At 42.7% G+C, this 7,960-nt stretch overlaps 1 protein-coding gene across 2 annotated transcripts in view; it reads right to left on the reverse strand.

Moving 5' to 3' along the window:
• Nucleotides 1-5,811, reverse strand: part of LOC144591911 (lysine-specific demethylase 4C-like) — a 265,572-nt gene extending 259,761 nt beyond the window's left edge. For both annotated transcript variants that reach the window (XM_078395927.1, XM_078395926.1), the window contains exon 1: nucleotides 5,692-5,811. The gene's annotated coding sequence lies outside the window, so the exon portion shown is untranslated. The remainder of the gene's footprint in view (nucleotides 1-5,691) is intronic.
• Nucleotides 5,812-7,960: the final 2,149 nt, after the last annotated feature.

The following is a 7,960-nucleotide window of genomic DNA, read 5'->3' on the forward strand; positions in this document are numbered from 1 at the left end:
AGTAATCTGAGAGAAAATTCTAGCATTTAACAGCTGGATGGCTGGAAGTATGGCCACACCAATATTGGGATTACAAATGCTATAGTGTACATGATGAGAAGGATTATCAGTTCTCAAATATGTCTAATTTCAACGTGATAAGGAATTTGTGAGACCATTAAAGAATGGTGAGAGCAATATGGTTTAATGAACAGTTTGGTGCAATTTTCTGAGAATCGTGCACATCTAATTAGTTCTATCGACAACGTAAGAAACTTTAATTCAAATTTTAAAAGTTCAAATCATTTGAAAAAAACACTCAAAAGGCTCAAATTCTGATGAGAAGAAGCACTCGCCTTCATCTTTCTGACACGAACAGCATGAAAATAAAACTTTTTACCAGGGTATAACCATGCTTCTTCACTTAATCTCACACCTCTTACACACTAACTCCTTAAAAAAGCAACAGAACATTTCCAAGAATGAGACAACTGTAATTATTATTCTAGTTTTTCTTTCATAGAAACAGTTTTCAAAGGCACTATGTCATTTATTCTGAAATATGTAATTATTTTATTTTATTAATATCAACATTGAAAATCTGAGTCGCCAAGCGGGAATATTTTTTTCAGAAAACCAACCAATTTTGAATAAAAAATGCAGTGCCTCAATGTCATAACTAATAATAAATCATATTGTTAATTCACCTTGGAATTTCCAAGTCAGTCCTACTTTAATCATAGAGTTCACAGTGGAAAGATTTACAGTGTTCAGCCAAGACAAAAGGAATAAGGCATGTGGAACTGCAGATGCTGGTTTATAAAAAAGAAGCAAAGTGTTGGGAGCGGCTCAGGCTGTATCTCTGAAGAACATCGACAGATGACATTTCAGGTTGAGATCCTTCTTCAGACTGGGTGGGGTAGTAGGGAGAGTTTGGGTGGGGTAGTAGGGAGAGTTTGGGTGAGGTAGTTTACTGACAAAATACAATCAACATTTATCATTAGTGCTTTAAAATGCAGAATATTTCCTAAATCAAATTATCAAGACAACCTCTGCATTCTAAACAATAAAGAAATAATGCAGCTGGATACATAACAAATCCATATATGTAAAACTAAACCAGAGCATAAGATTCTTCTTAAACAAAGAAAACACAAAAAAATCAAGCAATTAAAAAATATTATAACTTTCACCATAAATTTTACAGCTTTAATTTTAAAAGCAGACATAAACTGGTATGACAAAGGTGTGACATGCCAGTGCATCATCACTGCAGTGGGACATATGTATGCACACTTATCTCCCAAACAGCAAGTCATGGAACAGCTGATAAACTGAAACTAAATGTCTGCATAATGTATGTATTTTCAGGGATATAAATGGAGGAGGGTGTGAATGCATATATAGAACATTGCAGCACAGGAACAGGCCCTTTGCCCCACAATGTCCATGCCGTTAAACTAATCCCTGCCTGCATGTGATCCATATCTCTCCATCCCCTGCATATCCATGTCCCTTTCCAAAAGCACCTTAAACACCAATATCATATCTGCCTTTTACCATCACCCTTGGCAGCACTTTCCAGGCACTCATCACCCTCTGTATAAAAAAAATCCCTTCTCATCTCCTTTAAACTTTGCCTCTCACCTTAAAGATATGCCTTCTAGTCATTACATTTCCATCCTGGGAAAAAGGTTCTATCTACCTGCCTCTCTTAATTTTATATAGTTCTAGCAGGTCTCCCCCTCAACCTCCGACATTCCAGAGAAAACAATCCAATCTCTCCTCATAGATAATATCCTCTGATCCTCCAAAGCCATTATGGTATCTGCACTCACCACCACCCCAGTGTCTTCCAGGTTCTCACCACTCTCTATAAGAAACCTGCCCCGCGCAGCTTATTTGAAAGTTGCCCCTCTCATTTTAATGCTATGCCTGCCAGTTGTTGACATTTCCACCATTGGAAAAAGGTTCTGCCTACCCTATCTGTGAGTCTCCTGATTTTACATACATCTATCAGGTCTCTCCCCTACCTCTAGCTTTCTAGAGAAAACAATCCAATTGTAGGTAATATTCTCCAATCCAGGTAGCATTCTCTAAACATCTTGCACCCTCGCCATAGCTTCCACATCCTTCCCCTAACGGGGTGATCAGTACTGCACACAATAATCCAAATCCCCATCTCTGAACATTTAAACCCCCTTCCCATTCCCATACTGACCTTTATGTCCTGGGCCCGCTCCATTGTCAGTGTGAGGCCCATTGCAAATTGGAGAAACAGCACCTCATATTGCGCTTGGGCAGTTTACACTCCAGCAGAATGAATATTGACTTCTCTAACTTCAAGTAACCGTTGCTTTCCCTCTCGCTCCATCCCTCCCCTTCCCAGTTCTCCGACCAGTCTGATTGTCCGCAATTACATTTTATCTGTTTGCTTTGTTGTTACCTTCTCCTAGCTAACAATGATCTATTCTACATTTTCCTTGATCTCCCTTCCCTTTGTCTCATTTTCACATCTTACACTTCCTTGTCTGTATCTCTCTCTCCCCTGACTCTTAGTCTGAAAAAGGCTCTTTATCCAAAAAGTCACCCATTCCTTCTATCCAGAGATGCTGCCAGTCCCGCTGAGTTACTTCAGCAATTTGTGTCTATGTAAACCAGCATCTGCAGTTCCTTTCTACACATCTAAATATTTACAGTTGGGAACTCACCAAGAAATTAATTTGTATTCGAAGCCCCAAGATACAATTATAATTCCAATTTGATTCCTAACTGTGTATCATAATTGTTTTGATACGTAGATTTATACTTAAACATTTCATCCTTTCAATTCAAGTGAGTTCATGCAGTTTTACTCAGCTAATATTAAATATATCCACCAAGCATCACAAACCTGCTGCAAATGTTTTCCTGATCTTAGATTTCAAAGGATTGCACTTAGATGCCTGGAGTATCAAAGCAAAGCAGTTTTGTTTTGTTTTACACAATGCATAGTTAAACTAATAAATACTGGCTGAATTCAGGACACTGAAAAAATCAGAGCAAGGTTCAGCAAGATGTTGCCTAGATTGGAGATTATTAGCTAGGTCTCGCTGCCTAATCTGAGTGTTTACAACTTTTTCTGTTTTTACTTCAGATGCCCAGCATTTGCAGTTTTTTGTTTGTATTTTTAACCCACATAATCTACCAGTCCATTCCTTGTTTACAAATACCAACATCGCACCACCTCTCCAATCCTCTTCAACGCTCTCAAGTGCAACAATTGAGGTCTCGGGAGCATCCTCAGTTTTAATTTGTGTAAGAAGGAACTGCAGATGCTGGTTTAAACCGAAGATAGACACAAAAAGCAGCAGTAACTCAGTGGGACAGGCAACATCTCTGGAGAGAAGGAATGGGTGACATTTCGGGTCGAGTCTGAAGAAGGGTCTCGACCCGAAACGTCAACCATTCCTTCTCTCCAGAGATGCTGCCTGTACGCTCAGTTACTCCTGCATTTTATGTCTATCCTCAGTTTTATTTGTTCCATCAAGGCAAACTGTTTTAGATGCCTAAACTCCATGTCCTGGAATTTCACCCCTAAACCTTTCCAACTTTCTCCTCTCTTTTTTAAGATGCTGTTTAAAACTTATCACTTGGTCATTTGCCCCTATATGCAGAAACATCAGTGTGACCATTTTTAAACAAACATCTTAAAAATGGATTATCGAAATGCTTATTGTTGCTATCGTTTAGTTTGCAATACTCCGTTGGGGAGTCAATTTGGAACCCACAGTGAAATTCACACTGTAGCAGATTTAATTCACCTAAAAACTGTGTAAATCTGATATATTTTGTTTACAAATATTGTTACTTACTGTCCACCTTCAATATTTTTTAATTTTGCATCGTTTCCAAGATTTAGTCTTTTTGCTTATTCTTATTTCGAACTTCAGTATACTTGTAAATTATTTCAGATTTGCTTTTGAAAGCACGACAAATCTATTTCAAATCAAATCCTCAATTCACGAACAATAATTGAACCAATTCAAAAATAAAATCAATCAGCTAGCTCCTGAACGTACAAATTAAACATATGTAATTTACATCAACAGTCCTATTTGTAACTGCCAATGAAAAACAGGAAGTCTGTGATTTCTGCACATGCAGTCAAATTCTGATGCCCAGAACATCCTGACAGATATGGGTGACCGCTCTGCCTTTGGACTTCACACAGAGCCCACTGATGAAGACTACCTTTACTGAAATACTCCAAATAATTTAAATTAGGGAGGAAGAAATATTACTTAACAAGTTCACATTGTGCAGGATCAAAAACAACTGATTTTAAAGAGGGCATAGATTAAGTAGCAAAGGGGGTGTTAATTATCATTATTTTGTTTTTAAATATATATTTATAATTAATTTAGGTATTTTTAATTAGCTATATTGTTTTAGTAAACTAAAAAAAACATTTTCCTAGATTAAATGAGTCTCAGAGATATCGAAAAACTATTTAAAAAAACACATCATTTACAACTATAAAGCTGGGAGCTGGACTTTGGTTCTCCACACTGCCAGTTAAGCACAGAATTTGTTTTTTTAAATTTAGATGGTGAACTACGAACGCTTCAGAATACTTGCTGCTTATATTCACGTACAATTAAAGTTCCATCCATGGAAACATTCAATTTTTTCAACAAGTTCTCAGCTGTTAAAATTAATTGTGTGCTCCACAATCTATGTCAATTCACCCTAACAGTTGCATCTGATGGCCACAGTTGACTTAGCTTACCAAAATACCTCAGGCATAATGTGCTGATTTAAAAAGTTCACATTTCTCAGTCCATTGTAAAATAATTAAGATGCAAGAAACTGCAGATGCTGGAATCTTGAGCAAAATAACATTCTACGATGAATTCAGTAGGTCAGGCAGTATCTATGAAGGGGAATGGTAAATGACGCTTTAGGTCAGGACCCTTCTTTAGCCTGATGAAAGTGTCTTTTTGTTCAAGTTTGCAGCAGTTGCAATCTCTTGTGTCTCCATGATGAAGGGCCAACCGTGACATTTCCAGATTTAACCATTTCCGTATCTTACACGAATAACTTCTTTACAATAGTGAATCACGTTTTTAACCTAATATTTTGATACAAACAAGTTTCTCCCGCAGTTTGATGGAGACACAAGGATCTGCAGATGCTGAAATCTTGAGTAGAAGTGGGTCAGGCAGAATGTGTGAAGAACATGGACATGGGACGTTTTGGATCAGCACCCTGCTTCAGACTGATTGTAGTAGGGGGGAGGAGAAAAGTTGGCAGAGAGTTTGAAGAATGCACTTTATATTTTTCTCCAGCAGTTTGGTTATTTTTGCTGCAGCAGATGCCAGCATCTGCAGTCTCCTGGATGGGGATCCAATCATGTTGTTTGAGGGGCTGACTTGCCGAGTGCGGGGACCGCGGGGGTTGGGAGGGAGCTGCTGTGCAGGTCTGCAGGAGTCGGTGACTGTGCAGCGGCCCATCACCACCAGCAGACGCTGCAGGCGGGCGGGACTGTTCCCCGGCCGCTCTGCTCCCGGCGACAAGCGCCACCCAACCCGGGCCCGGGGCCTGCACCCGGCGGCCGCTCCGCCCCGCACCTTCCTCCCCCCGGGGATGCGGACAATCCGGCCCGCCTCCAGCTGGCAGTCCGCCCGGCGCTGCGATGCTCTCCCCGCTCAGGCCGAGGCCGTCACTTACGCTGGGCTGGGTCAGACTCGGACTCGGCCGCGGCTCCGCTCCACTCGCTCTCCGCCGCCAGCCGGTGACGGTGACGGAGCGGGCCCCGCGCACGCGCACTGCGGCCCGGACCTGGCGGCGGCCCCCGGCACAACAAGCATTGACCGCTCCACACCGCCCCCACAGGCGGCCCCCGGCACAGCAAGCACAAGTCGCTCGGCAGCGTCCCCACAGGCGGTTCCCGGCACAGCAAGCATGCACCGCTCCACAACGCTCCCACAGGCAGCCCCCGGCACAGCAAGCATGGCCCGCTCCACACCGCCCCCACAGGCGGCCCCCGGCACAGCAAGCACAAGTCGCTCGGCAGCGTCCCCACAGGCGGTTCCCGGCACAGCAAGCATGCACCGCTCCACAACGCTCCCACAGGCAGCCCCCGGCACAGCAAGCATGGCCCGCTCCACACCGCCCCCACAGGCGGCCCCCGGCACAGCAAGCACAAGTCGCTCAGCAGCGTCCCCACAGGCGGCCCCCGGCACAGCAAGCATGCACCGCTCTACACCGCCCCCACAGGCGGCCCCCGGCACAGCAAGTATGCACCGCTCGGCAGCGCCCCCTGCAGGCGGTCCCAGGCACAGCAAGCACATCTCACAGGCGTCTCTCGGCACAAGTCGCTTCTCATTTTCACCCGACAAACAGCTAACAATGACCTGATTCCTTTATCATCGTTACTTTTTTGCATATCTTTCATCCATTGTTCTTTATCTCTCCACATCACCGTCCATATCTCTCGTTTCCTTTATCCCTAACCAGTCTGAAGAAGGGTCTCGACCCAAAACGTCACCCATTCCTTCTCTCGTGACATGCTGCCTGTCCCGCTGAGTTACTCCAGCTTTTTGTGTCTATCAAAGTTTAATTATTGTTTTGTGGCGTTCAAGAGCCTGACAGTGGTTGGGAAGAAGCTACTTTTGAAACTGGTCACAGTTTTCTGACTATTATACATTCTTCCTAAAGGTAAGAGTGAAATGAGAGCATGGCCAGGGTGGTGTGGGTATTTGATGATGCTGGCTGCCATTTTGAGGAACTGCTTTGATGGTGGGGAGGTCATTACCAGTGATGGTATCTACCACTTGTTGTAATCGCCTTCTTTCCTGGACATTCATGTTGCCAAACCAGACCATAATGCAACCTGTCAATATGCTCTTTACTGTAAACCTACAGAGAGAGGTTCAAGAGAGTAATTGTCGGCATACTGAAGTGCCTCAATCTTCTATGGAAATAGAGGCATTGATGGGGACAGAGGGAGGAGGTAGCAGGGAGGGGAGATCGTGTTGCTAAATTGTTCCCAATGGTGAGTAACATTCCTGATCCATTTGAACATTAATTTTTGTAGAAAGGTTTGTTCAAATTTCAAACCTCCTCAGTCTGCATGCACTCTCTTGCTAATGCTATTAAAAGTAATCTGTGCCATTTAACAGGAAGCATATTTCTCAACTTCCTTAACCTCATAAACACAAATGGCTGGTCAGAGTGCTGCACAGGAAGTCTGATGTCTCTGTTCATTTCTTACGGTTTCTCTTGGGTCCATCAGTTTGTTTTAACGATTCTCTTCCCATTTCTCCGATCCAAAGAGTTTCCGTTCTTTTCAGTCTGAAGAAGGGTCTCGACCCGAAACGCCACCCATTCCTTCTCTCCCGAGATGCTGCCTGACCTGCTGAGTTACTCCAGCATTTTGTGAATAAATCGATTTGTACCAGCATCTGCAGTTATTTTCTTATACTATCCGTTCTTTGATATGTTTGGAGAGCGGTGATACGCATGCTTTTGTCTTGCATTTGGTATTTTGGTATCAACTTTTCAGGGACCATGTGAAGTGTTACACTCCTCTACATTTACAAAGTGAAACATGTCCTGTAAGCATGTAAGTTTACAAAGTGTGCTCTCTCGTTCCTTAAGCAATAAAAGGCAATGTCATTCCATAGGAGAAAAAACTTTGGATTATGGTACATTATAGCAATGGTGTCCTGAAATCTCAACATGTAACCATCCATATGTACAACCCTACCTTGAAAGACCTCGTGCACAGGCGTCATACACCTTTGTGAACAGGAGAGGAAGCAAAGTATTATCAATTCCATGAACATGCTATCCTGATCCCTCTGATTTTGTTTCATGTATTGGTTGGATGGTTTCATGTATTTTATGTTTTTATGACTGTTGGCAGATCAATTTCCCTCCTGGGATAAATAAAGTTCTATCGTATCTGATAAGCAGGAAATTCTGATTGAAAGTT

This window comes from Rhinoraja longicauda, chromosome 3, assembly GCF_053455715.1.
Source record: "Rhinoraja longicauda isolate Sanriku21f chromosome 3, sRhiLon1.1, whole genome shotgun sequence".
NCBI classification, from domain to species: domain Eukaryota; kingdom Metazoa; phylum Chordata; class Chondrichthyes; order Rajiformes; family Arhynchobatidae; genus Rhinoraja; species Rhinoraja longicauda.